At 39.0% G+C, this 13,241-nt stretch overlaps 1 long non-coding RNA gene across 1 annotated transcript in view; it reads left to right on the top strand.

Annotated features, from left to right (window-relative positions):
• The window catches only part of LOC129049163 (uncharacterized), a 58,804-nt gene extending 57,587 nt beyond the window's left edge, over nt 1–1,217 (top strand). Inside the window, exon 3 of the long non-coding RNA XR_008511995.1 lies at nt 938–1,217. This is a non-coding gene — a long non-coding RNA (uncharacterized LOC129049163). The remainder of the gene's footprint in view (nt 1–937) is intronic.
• Nucleotides 1,218–13,241: the final 12,024 nt, after the last annotated feature.

Raw genomic sequence — 13,241 nt, 5'->3', positions numbered from 1 at the left:
GGACAGTATACGCACATAACAGGGACTATCCTTTGATGGCTGGCTATTGTTGTATACAAGGGAGGGATAAGAACCTGAGAAAAAGCTGGAATTCACTTGATGCCATTAAGACATCCACTCAAGAAGGGTATAAATCCTAAATTTATCTCTCCCTCTCAAAGATATTTTTAGTTATCCCCCTCTTAGTAGCAGAGAGTACACCTTACCCCATCACCAATACACACATTATCTTCCATTACTTGGATTATTCCTCCATTTTATTGGGGGTATAGTCTAGCATTATTAGGGGTTATAGTCTAACATTGGTGAGTACTATCACCATTATACATCGTTGAAATACCTTGAAGATCCCCTGAGATGTTGAATACTAATAACATCTCTCAGCAATTCAAGCAATAGTCATGTTTTCCCCCAGGTTAGAAGCAGATCATTTTGATTCTTTTGATGAGCACCAGATAAAAGAAGTGGCTTTTACTTAGAAGCCATGCATATGAAAAAATATGTATCTCTAAATCCTAAAGTCAGACACAGTGTGGAGGGATACTTCCAGGGTGGAATGCAGGCCCAGAGGCCAACTTGAGAAGGAGCCAGTCTGGACTCCATTACAGGGACACATGCTCATTGAATGCAAGGCTGGCGGAATCACATGCAGTATTTAGATGTTGTTTTTACTTTCTTTCTCTTTCTTTATGTGGGTAGTAGAAGTAGAGTATGTCCTACTATGTCCTAAGTGCACAGGTTGCCAGTCCATGTGATAGAGGCAGGAGACAAACAGCAGTGAGTCCTAGATGAAACCCCACCTTTAAGCTGAGAAACCTGAAACCCACAGCCCAAAGTGAGATCTTCTATTCCTGTTTGCCACCTCTCTCCCAATTGGTTCTTACTGAATAATGCCTTTTTGCCAATCTAATATTGCCTTTTCCAAAACTACCTACAGCCTGCCCTGCCCTCTCTCCTGTGCCTATAAAGACCCCAGACTCAGTCGGTAGAGGGAAGAGAAGCAGCTTGACTGGAGAGAGGTGACTTGACTTCAGAGGGATGGCAGGACTTTGGAGGAGAGACAACTTTACTTTGGAGAGACTGCTTGACTTCAGGGAAGAGCTGACCTGAGACAGCTGAACTTTGGGGGAAGATTACCTGCCTGTCCTGTCCCCTCTCCAGCTCTCCTCTCCACTAGAGCCATTTCCATTGCTAAATAAAATTCTCCACTTCCACCATCCTTCAAGTGTCTGGGCGACTTCATTCTTCTTGCATGCCAGACAAGAGCTGGGGACCTAATGAGTGTGGGTACCCAAAAAAGACTGTCACACTGGTCCTTTGCCCGTTGAGCTGATAACACATCATAAACACACCACTGAGCTGTTTGTCCACAAACAGCAGAGCTAAGAGAGCATTGTAACATGCCTTCTGAGGCTTTGGGGTCGCAGGCACCCACACCTGGGTACTGCTGCAGGGCCTGCATGGAGTTTGCTTTTGTTGGTGCCCAAAGCGGCTGGCCAGACCCTGCACTCACTTGCTCATATGCTCCCTCCCAGAAGGAGTTGAGTCAAATGGGCCAAGTAAATAGGGTGCCCCCATTGCAAGTCCAATGATGGGGTGAGGAAAAATCCTGGATCACATGGAACGTGTTTATCTTACTTTGAATGCATGCTGGTAAGATCTTCTCTATAATGAAGTTGATTCCTATGGCTTGCGCTGCATTAATCCAGAGGAAATCTCTGCGGGTGGGGAAGCTCTGGATTTGGCTATGTGAACATTGCAATTCCTAAAATGCTCTTATTCTCACCAGGAAAATAATATCACTAAGGTTCTTTGCATGTTTTTTGTTATTCTATTCACCCTTTAGTTCTGGGAACCCTAAAGAACCATTTACTACCACTGATACACAGCAGGTAAGATACCCTCAGACCAAAGCCCATGGTGGCCAGAAAAGTTCAGTTCCTGGACCAAGGGCCCAACAGTCATTCATTCATTGTGAAATATTTCTGCAGTATATGTTCATGGTATTGTTATCATCACAATGTGTTATTTATTGAGTGCCATCTCTTCATGTTGGGCTATGTGGAACACATACCAGACAGGGCTTTTCTCCAAGGAAATGGAAATGGAATTCAGATGGTCATGATTCATGAGATAATATAAAAGCTAGTCATGTTCAAACATGGTTTGCAATGAGATCAGCCTTGGAAGGCTCAGATAAAAGAAGAGTTTGATAAGAGAGGAAGGAGGGAAAGTTGCTTAGCCCTAAGGGAGCAAGATATTTTCAGGTATGGAGTACACCATGAAGGTCAGCACCAAAAGGAATAAAAAGGTGAGAGGTGGAGGAGAGAATGCCAGGATCACATCAGTCATCAGAAAGGAGCCTTGTGGGAAGGAGCAGAATGAGAACAAGTGACCCAGCCCAGAGTTGTGTATTTGTGGTTGTATCTTGGTGCCATGTGCTGTTTTTCTGGGGACAGGCTGAAAGAACATTTCCTGCCTTGTTAAGGGAGGTGACTCCACAAGGCTGTCCAGTCCAGGATAGGAGAAGAGAGTCATATCACATCTGTGCTGCTTTTTAATCTCTGCTTGGTTTTGTTTGTTCAAGTTAATGAAAATGATGTGCTATTGTTATGTAGTGATGCCAGAGAAAGCTTCACCAGAGACTTCAAAGATGTTTTTGGTGCTGTGCCCATTTCATGTGGTTTCACTTTCCTCTGTCTTCTGTCCTCCCTGCTCTTTCACTCTCCCTTTCCCTGAAGCCCTTCTCTGATGCTAATGAATTAATATTATATGACTGGAAGGATGTTTGAAGAGAATTCAGGCTAAGCAGGCAAGGCAGCCCACAAAAGACACAGTGATGGAAACATCTAAGGGTGAATGGAGTTACTATCATTTATAGTAGACCTATTTGTAGAATCATCCAATAGGAGCGCATAACTTACAGTTCCTCAAATTCATAGCTGGAGCTCACGAATTAGGATAAATATACCTGCATCTGGGAATAGTTCATTGTGATTTATAAACTCCTTGAGGAAAGGAACTATGTCTTCACCTTCCTCAGTCAGTCCCCTGGGTACCATTGAATCTGTTTTGTCCATATAGTCTTTCAAAGTTTATTAAATATTAGGCACTGTGCTAAGGCACTGTGAGACACAAGAAATAATGGTAAGGAGTCCTTACCCTCATGGAACTTAAAACCTTGGGAAACAGGGTAAAACAAGATAGAATGTGATATCTGCGCTCAACAAGGTAAAATCAAAGAGTTTGGGGATCTTACTGATAAGGAGTATATATCTCTAAGCATTCCCAGTACCAACTGACAGAAACTCTACTGAAGCTGACTTAAAACACAAATGAGAATTTACTGGCCTCAGTCAACTGCAGAGTAAAAAGTAGCACTAGATTTAGGCTGATCAGGTACTCAAACGATCTACCAGGTATCTGTCTTTCTGCATTATTTTGACTCTGCCTTCCTATCAGTTGGGCTAATCTAAAAAAAAACTCTATCCATGTTGTAGCAAAGATAACCATTGGTAGCTCCATATTTAGGCTATACCACCAGAGTAAGAGTAGCAACAAAAGAGTATATATTCCAAAGAATTTCCAGCAAAACTCTTGGGGCTTCCTCTTGCGGGAGTAACTTTGGTAAAGTGCCTACACATTATTATTGTTGCAAGACAAATGAAGTAGACTGATCGGTGAGGCTTAGGTCATGTGCCGCTTCCCTGGAACGTAAAGGGTAGAGTCAGGTCCATGCAAATCACAGGACTCAGAGTGAAGAATAGGAATTTTTCCAAGTGAAAATCAGGGTTATCAGAACAAGAGGGCATGAATGCTGGGTACATGAAAGCTTCAGAGCTATCCCAAAAAGTTGGTGGAAATTTATGAAGGAATAATTATGACTCCCCAAAGATGGACGAGTTTGAGAGATGGACACGAGGACTGGGGGAACATAAATTCCAGTCCTTTCACTTGCACATAAAAGAGCTTAGTCACATGGGCACACCTAAGTGCAACAGGGAGCTGGGCAATGTAGTTCCTAACTGTGCCTTCATAACACCACAGTAGAGTGAGACAATAGAGTCTGATTAACAGACTCTATTGTTCCCATTACAAGGGGGAATTTAGGGAGGTGTTGGGATTTGTAGAGGAGTTGATGGTTGAGGTGATGTCTGAAAGAAGAGTAGGAATTAAGCAGAGAAGGAGTGGGTGGTAAGGTGAGAAGGGTGGTAAGGTGCATGTGTGTTCCACATTTGGGCTGGAGAGGCAGTGATCTAGGGAGACGTATATACAGGTGTAATTACAGGTATGTGTGGAAGGATTTACACCCAAGCATTAACACTGTCACTTTAGGAGTAAGGCAGGAAGAAGAGAAGAGGAAGATCACTATTTTTTTTAACTTGACACAGTAAATTTGTATTGCTGTTTTAACATTTTAGTCCTGTAAAATTCAATGAGAGATTTGCAGAAAGTGATACCTAATATAACAGGTTTTTAGATTTGAAAGAGAACTCGAGTATTATTCCTAGAAGCTGAGAATGGTATAGTAACTTTGTAAAATCTCATTCAAAATAAACAAATTTTGAGATCCGACTGCAAGTTAACCGGTTAATTTGTTTAAAAGTATGTGGTTTTATAGTTGCCCTCAATCATCATTTATATTTTCCCCAGATTTTCTTTGTGTGAATAATTGCTATTCACTGAGCATGCACTAAGCACCTAGCACAGTGCTGGGCCTTAGAAATATAGCAATGAACATGGCATTTGTGAACTCTGGACTCATAGAGCTTCAGTTTGGCTTTAATTTGTTCATTAATGTCTGTCAACTAATGAAGGCGATGTAAACAATATATAAACTCTCTAAGTTTCAGGTTCAGGATTCCTAGAAAAAAGTTAAATTTGAAACCATTCAGTTATGGTTTCCCAGGTATCCAGCATCTGAGGAGCAACTTCACTGATGTTCTATTCACTTGGATGCAACATGATATTATTTCTACTTGAAATCATGTCATTTGGCAAAAACAACCTCATCCTAAATGATCTATCTTTCAGTGACTTTAGGTGTATCTTAGAACAATATTAGTCTTAAATTAGAAAAACAAAAAAAGAAACAATAAGTTTGGGATCATCCAATTAACTCCTTGTAGCTCTGTCTTCCCCAAGAGTAAATGTCGGTAGTAGTGTTCCTGTGGGGTATTCTAACTTTTTATTCTTTTTATTATTTCAAAACAAACACTGAAGGAGATCTATACAAACTTTATTGTGGCCTGTGATTTTATAAGCTACTTTAAGATTTCTCCAGAGCTTTGTTTAAAATTTAAAGGACATAACAACTTATTCAGATAAAAGATGGGGGCACTGAAGTGGGATGGCAGGAACATTTATTTAAATACTTTTACCTGAAATAGGCTTATATTCGAAGTGGATGAATAAGGTTGTTTTTTCTGGATCCTTTCCTAATCTGATGCTAGGAAAAAGGTAGATCTGATAACAAATTTTTAAAGAGCTAATTACCTTTCAAATGCCTTAGTTCTCTAGCTGAACACTTCTCCCCCAGCATGAGCTAAGGCAAGGTAGTAAATTAAACATTACTTGATAAATAAGTCTTTGAACTTTCTATCTATAATTTATTGTAATGAAGCAGAAAAACAGAGATCTATACTCATTTGGTAAGAAGGCTTTTGTATGGTTGATGGTTCAATCTCATAATTTACTTTTATGGTAAAAAGACACACTAGAGTAATCTCTCTCTGATTATTTCTTGGCATCAACAAACACTTTTGTTTTCTCAAAAACAATTATATCAGTCATTTAAAAAAATTGGACCCTACATGCAATTCTGGACATAAAATCAATTCTGAACATTTGGCTTCTGTACTCCTGGTTAGTAACATCTTCACAAGATTTAAAAATATATATTTGAGAGTAACCTTCAGGTGCCACTGGCAGTAAGCAGATATGTCTTCATATGCTGGGAAAACAAGAGAGTGTGGAGGGACAATGAAGTGGCAATAAAGAAACAGGTCTACCTGGAACTTATTCATTCATTCACTTATTCTTTCATTCCACAAATATTTACTAAGTGTTTGCGACATATAGACACTGCTGCAGGTGCTGGCAATTAAAAGTGAATAAGATAGATATTATTGCTGTAAAACTGTTGACACAGGTTAAACAAATAGTAATCAGAAAAATCTTATTTGATACCAGTGGTGATCTACACTATGATGGAAAAGTTATTAGGATATTATATAACAAAGAGGTCTAACCTGGTCTGGGGAATCTAGGCTTCCAGGGGAAAGTGACATTTAAGCAAAAATCCTGAAAGATGAATGGAAGAAATAAAAGGAGGGACACGGGGAAGAGGTCCAGACAGACAGAACAGCATGTGCAAAGGACTAGAGGCAGAGACTGGTGCATTTGAGGAGCTAAGAGGTAGTAGATTACTTTTAAATTTTGAGTCCATTTTCCTGCCTCCACGTGAAACCCATTGTCATCCATCTAGTTGTCAATCTGACATCTTCTGGATGTCTAACAGATGGCTCAAACTCACCAAGTACAAAATAGAGATCTTGATTCTACTCCAAAAGCCTGCTCCTTCCCTAGCATTTGCCATCTCAGCATCACCATGTACTTGGTTGCTCAGCCCAAAAAACCTTTAAACCTCAGCTCTTCTTTTGCTCTCACATCCACATTTAGTCCCTCAGCAAATCCCACTGGCTGTGCAGTTAAAATATCCCGAATATAGCTGTTTTTCAACAGCTCCGCCACAGCTGCCTTGGTATAAATCGCCGGTGTGCCTCACTTGGCCCAAGGCAAGAGCTTTCTGACTTCTTTCTCTGTCTCTACACTTGGTTCTACCTGATACTGTATTATACATTCCATATTTGTTTGCTTTGTTGAGGTCATAGTCCTTATTTCTTTTGCATATTTTTCTAGTACCTGGAAAAGTTTATGACCCATTACAGGTACTCAATAAATAGTGTGGAATGAATGTGTAAAAGCCAGGATGGCTGATTGATATAGTATGGTTATTTGTCCCTGCCCGAATCTCATGTTGAATTATAATCCCCAATGCTGGAGGCAGAGGCTGGTGGGAGGTGTTTTGGTCATGGGGCATATGCCTCATGGCTTGGTGCTGACTTTGTGATAGTGAGTGAGTTCTCGCAAGATCTGGTCGTTTAAAAATGTGTTGGATTTCCTCCCTCCTTTCTCTCTTGTTCCTGCTTTCACCGTGTGAGATGCCTGCTCCGCCTTTGCCTTCTGCCATGATTATAAGCTTGCTGAGGCCTCCCTAGAAGCTGAACAGATGCCCACGCCATGCTTCCTGTAAAGCCTGCAGAATAGTGAGCCAATTAAATCTCTTTTCCTTATAAATTACCCAATCTCAGGTATTTCTTTATAGCAGTGTAAGGACAACCTAATACACTGATATATGGTAAATAAGGAGAGGCATGGTACAAAATGAGATGGAGAAGGTAGGGGTTTGTAAAATAGGCAGGGCTTTGTAGGCCATCTTAAGAAGTTTGGACTTTCTTCTCAGAGAAGTAAGAAGCCACTGAAGATTATAAGAAGTGGCTGTAATACAATCTGATCTAGGTTTTAACATTTTTCAATGAAATTGTGAGCTTGAATGTTTTATTATCCTCATGAACTGGTTCAATGGGCCCATCACTTATGAATCTATTTTAATTGTTTTATGTAACTATGCTTAACAGAAAAACACTTTGTGTGAGATTAAAAATGACTCTTTCTATGGAGACAAATAATCTGATAATTATATCATTTTTACTTTAGACGGGCAGTAACTAGTATGTAATTTTTAGAGTAAAACATTATTTTTTAAGAAGTAAAATTGTATTATTGCCAAAATATATTTCCTTATACTTTTATATATTATATTAAGCCTTGATAGACTCAGTTTACTTACATCTTTATGAAGATAGTAATTCAAATAGAATGCCTACTTTTGAGTTAGGGGCCAAAAAAAAAGCCTATGGAGATTTGGAATGGCGTCTGGGCCGCAGCTTAGCACAGCATTCTCCAAATTTTATTCTATAGACTATATTTCCCCAAGATATTCAGAGGTGCTTGATGTAACTGGGATTCTGGTGCCAGAAAAGCCTCAGAAAGGATGGACTATATGAAATTACGTGCGTTTAATTCAGGACTTCGAGATCCTATAATTTGCTAATAAGCACTCCGAATCCCCCAGAGGGGAACGTAGAATGCAGCATTTCCCACTCTTTTTCACAGAACACCTGTTCTGCAGTGTATTAGTTCGTTCTCACACTGTTCTAAAGAAATACCTGAGACTGGGTGCTTTATAAGAAAAGAGGTTTAATCAACTCACGATTCTGCAGGCTGTACAGGAAGCATACGGCTTCTGTTTCTGGGAAGGCCTCAGGAAACTTACAATCATGGTGGAAGGCAAAGGGGAAGCAGGCACTTCACATGGCCAGGAGCAGGAGGAAGAGAGATGGGGGAGGTGCCACACACTTTTAAACAACCAGATCTCATGAGAACTCACTCAGTCTACAGTACCACTACACAGTACTAAGCGGGGATGGTGCTAAACCATTCGTGAGAACTCCGTCTTCATGGTCCAATCACCTCCCACCATGTCCCGCCTCCAACACTGGGGCTTACAATTTGACATGAGGTTTGGGCATGGACACAGATCCAAACCATATCATGCAGAGCATGGTTTGGGAATTGCTGATGGGCGAAGGCACAAGGAATGATGGGTAACTCAGGATACTAGCAGGCCCAGCTTCAAGGGCATGGACTGATGCGGGCCTACAGGGCTCAACTCTTAGAAGGAGCCTTGTGTCTGGTTTAGTATTCTGCTGTCACCATCTTGAAATTTTTCATAACTTTTTAAGTATTTAAACTTGTGTTTTATAGGAGAAGTCCTAAGAGACCCTGGAGCCTGCAAAATAATAGAGGGGTTACACTGAGTCACAGCATGTGCACAGGAGGGCTCAGGCAAGCTTGTACAGAGCAGTTGATCAGGCTCCCTGGTGTGCACGTGCACTGGGGCAGTCAGGGCACAATGGGAGCCCAAGTGGTGAGCTGAGTCTGGTACCTGGGTCCACATTGGTGGTGTCTATGAATGCATCAGGAACAGATGCATCTGCAGTGGTAACAGCACTCCAGGACCCAGAAAAGAGGAGGGCTCTGCCTGGGGACAGCTAGGGGACTCAGGTGGGAAGCCAACTTGCCAGTCATTTCTCATAGCCAGTCCTGTCTCTGTGGCATCTTTGAGGCCTGAGCATTGGGACAGGAACTGCTGGCACTCAGGCTGTAAATGTGGTCAGTGAATTATTATGAGATAAAAGTGTACACCTGGATAGTCCAAAAAGTATATCATGGGGTTACTAGAATTCTTCAGATTTTAGAACCTCTACTTTTGAAAACTGCTGAAGCATTGCAAAGCAAATACTGTGTCCATAGGCTTAGAAATAGAAATGAATTTAAAGATAGTCATAGTCATCGGAAAACAACACTATTTTCATATAAAGCTGTGGATGAACCAATTGAGAGGAAAACAACTTTTACAATTTTTTATAATTGAAGATACAGTGATAGAATATGTAAAGAAACATTTTGTACTATATACAAATCATGAAGAAACTTTCCCCTTCCTTCCTTCTTTTCTTTTCCTCTCTTCTCCTCTCCTCTCCTTTTCTTTCTTTCTCTCTCCCTTTTCTTCTTTCTTTCTCTCTCTCTTTTCTTCTTTCTTTCTTTCTTTCTTTCTTTCTTTCTTTCTTTCTTTCTTTCTTTCTTTCTTTCTTTCTTTCTTTCTTTCTTTCTTTCTTTCTTTCTTTCTTTCTTTCCTTCCTTCCTTCTTTCTTTCTTTCTCCTTTACTCAGAATCTTGCTTTTGCTGCCCAGACTGCAGTGCAGTGGTATGATCATACTTCATTACAGCCTCAACTTCCCAGGCTGAAGCAGTCCTCCTGCCTCAGCCTCCCAAGTAGCTGGGACCACAGGCACATGCCACCACACCCAGCTAATGTTTAAAAATTTTTGTAGAAATGGGACCTCACTATGTTACCCAGGATGGCTTCAAACTCTTGGGCTCAAGCAATCCTCTCACCTCAGTCTCACTAAGTGCTGGGACTACAGGTATGAACCACTATGCCTAGCCTCAATTTGTTGCAAAAACACCACAAGTAACAAGAAATGTCAGAAGAAATATTAAAATGCCATTGTATAAATTTACATTTGCAACTGAATTCAGACTTACACAAAACTTATTTTTTGAAGAAATATATCTTTCTGAAAAATTGTCCCACAGAATCATTAGCTCTAGATGTGTTAAAATTTATATTCTGAAATAATTAATCTGAATTTTATCCCAATGTTGTCAGTCTATAAAAAATATTAACAGCTCTAGTAGCAGTAGCATCTGAAAAAAGGTATTTCTCAAAATTAAAAATTATCAAATGATTTGTGATATTGCATTTGCCAAGAGTGCCAGATATCATTTTCCATTATATCAATTGAAAATGAAGTTGCTAAAAGATAATTTTAATGACCTAAAAAATAAGTTTTCAGCAAACCAAGCCAAAAGATTTCTACAATCAATATATCATACTAATAAAATTAATTTTTGTTATATGATATAGAATTATAACACAAAAATGTTTATTCAATTTCTAAGTTTATGTTGTTACTCATTTATCACTTTTACCCTTATAATGTCTTATAAGTATTAACATATTTTTAAGGTAGAACTTAAAGGTAAAGGTAAAGAGCTTTTAAGGTAGAACTTTGTGCTTTTAGATCTACTTTTTTCCTGCTCTTTGAACAGGGGTCTCACATTTTCATTTTGCACTGGGCTTGGCAAATTATGTAGATAGGCCTGGACATTAGATGTGAACTGATGAAATTAAGTGATTCAAACTACTGTTCCTCAAAGGGTGTTTGAGATGTTTTACAAGAAATGTCAGGATGGCAGACAAATGCAAGATTTGTTTTAGATTTGGATTCTACAGCAAAAGATACAGTTTCCACCAAATAAGCTTTAAAATCCTTCCCACTTTTGTAGCAAGCTAGGATCCTAGAAGGCCATGCAGGCCACTTGTGATACCAAGAAGAATGTACATAGACAGTCTTGTCAACAAAATTATTGCATCCATTTGATTCCCTTTAAGAATTAGAATAGTCAAGGTCAATTCCTGGTGGTGGAGGGTCTCCAATACTCCAAAAGAATTTCTATAAATGGGAAGAAGTATCTATTGTATTGGGGTACTTCTAAAATATTAAAAAGGATAACTTATACCTAAAGCCTGAGAACATGTGAGTTTTTTTTGTGTGTTGTTTTGTTTTATGTATTTTTTGGGTGTATTTACGTGTGTTGGGGGTGTGCTGTGTGTGTGGACATGGCAGTGGTAATTGCGCTCAGATGAGGAACGTTGTTGGAGAGAATGACTCGTCTGGGGAGATTAGAGGACAACATCCCATGAAGGATCTGATAGGCCTCAGTACAGATTTGGGGCTTTATTCTAGGGAATTCAATAGTCTTATAATTCTGGAAGCTAAAATGCACAGTTCTTTCAATAATCTTTCTGCTGATAACATGACATAAAATAGTTTCTACAGCATATTTCAACCACAGTTTAGAAAAGAGAGTTGTTGATTGATGATGTCATTTTTGAGAATTGAGAGGTTTGAGGAGAATTATAGCTTCCTTACATTGAGAAGAATTTTCGCAGGTCATTTCCCATTGGAAAAATTAGGTCATGTCTTTGTTCTAAGAAAGCCCCATGCTTTACGGCTTATTTCATTCCCTTTGATGAATTGATTAAGTGCTTTGAGCAGGCAACCAGAGAAGGAACAATAGGCCTGCGTAGATAAAAGGAATGACTTTAATGTTATGATTCTATATTGAGGAATGTTTTCCCAGATACAATACAATATAGTAGATCATGCAACCTCAATGACTACTGATAAATTTTGTTTTGAATGTGACCATTGAATTTTAAAATCCAGGTAAAAGAAATAGGACCTGTAACTCAAGACAATTAAACAAATTTAGGGGCATGTCCTGAGGACTTAAAGTATTATTATTATTATTATGCTTTAAGTTCTGGGGTACTTGTATAGAACGTGCATGTTTGTTACATAGGTATAAACGTGCCATGTTGGTTTGCTGCACCCATCAACCCATCATCTACATTAGGTATTTCTCCTAATGCTATCCCTCCCCTAGCCCCAACACCCCCAACAGGCCCCAGTGTGTGATGTTCCCCTCCCTGTGTCCATGTGTTCTTAAAGAATCTTTAAATTTGCAAACCTGACTAGATCATTGAATTTCTCTCCTATAATGCAATAAACTATAATTTGAAACTATAAAATAACATTTTCAATCCTTAACTAAATATTCCATTCTAAACTTCTATATAATTTTGGCCAAGAGCCATTATTTTAAAGTTTTTCTTTATTTTTGTTTCATTACCATAATCAGCAGTAGTAATTGACTCTTTTCAGGGCCATATTCCACCACAAAACAAAACTTACTACTTCTCAAGAATTGCCAAATAAACAGTTATGGGTAGAATTGGAAAGCAAAGGTAAATGCTTATAAAATTGAGTCAGTTAATATAAATAGAAAAGGGGAATTTTTATGTTTAATTGTGGATTTAAATAACTATGCTTTTACTATAAAAACATAATAATCCAAGCATAATAATAAATGGTAGCCAATCCTGGCCTCATTTGGGAAACAGTAAGGAATGCTAAGGAGTGCAGCAAACTAAAGAGAACATATCCAGCTAATTCTTGCCATGTGGGAATTTTTTTAAGGGAAGATACAATTTTTTTCTTTTTTTTCTTATATATATATGTGTGTGTGTATACATATATATGGGTACATGTGTGTTTATGTGTGTATGTATACACATACATATAACATCTATATAAATATATGTATATATAAGTTCTCTCAGTGTTTAAACTTTGGCTAGAATGTTAAATGCCATTTCAAACTAACAAAATATGTCAGTAGGCTGATTAACTCCAAAGGCAGCCAACTTGTGAACCTTTGAGGATAAAATACTCAAGCCCCATTGAGATGCTTTGCTAGGCAGTTTTCTAGACCATTGTTCTCCAAAGAAGGGATGCCTGGGGGAAGGGGAGAGTGGTAGAGAGAGGGTGTGCTAAAAATGTTTTATTAATAGGGAAAAGCAATAAAGAAGTTTAGATCCCCCAGCCGTGCTAGACACAACAGCATAACACACAAGCCTACTAGCC

The sequence above is a fragment of the Pongo abelii genome, chromosome 10, assembly GCF_028885655.2.
Source record: "Pongo abelii isolate AG06213 chromosome 10, NHGRI_mPonAbe1-v2.0_pri, whole genome shotgun sequence".
Lineage (NCBI taxonomy): Eukaryota > Metazoa > Chordata > Mammalia > Primates > Hominidae > Pongo > Pongo abelii.
This window is presented reverse-complemented; position numbering and strand designations above follow the sequence as displayed.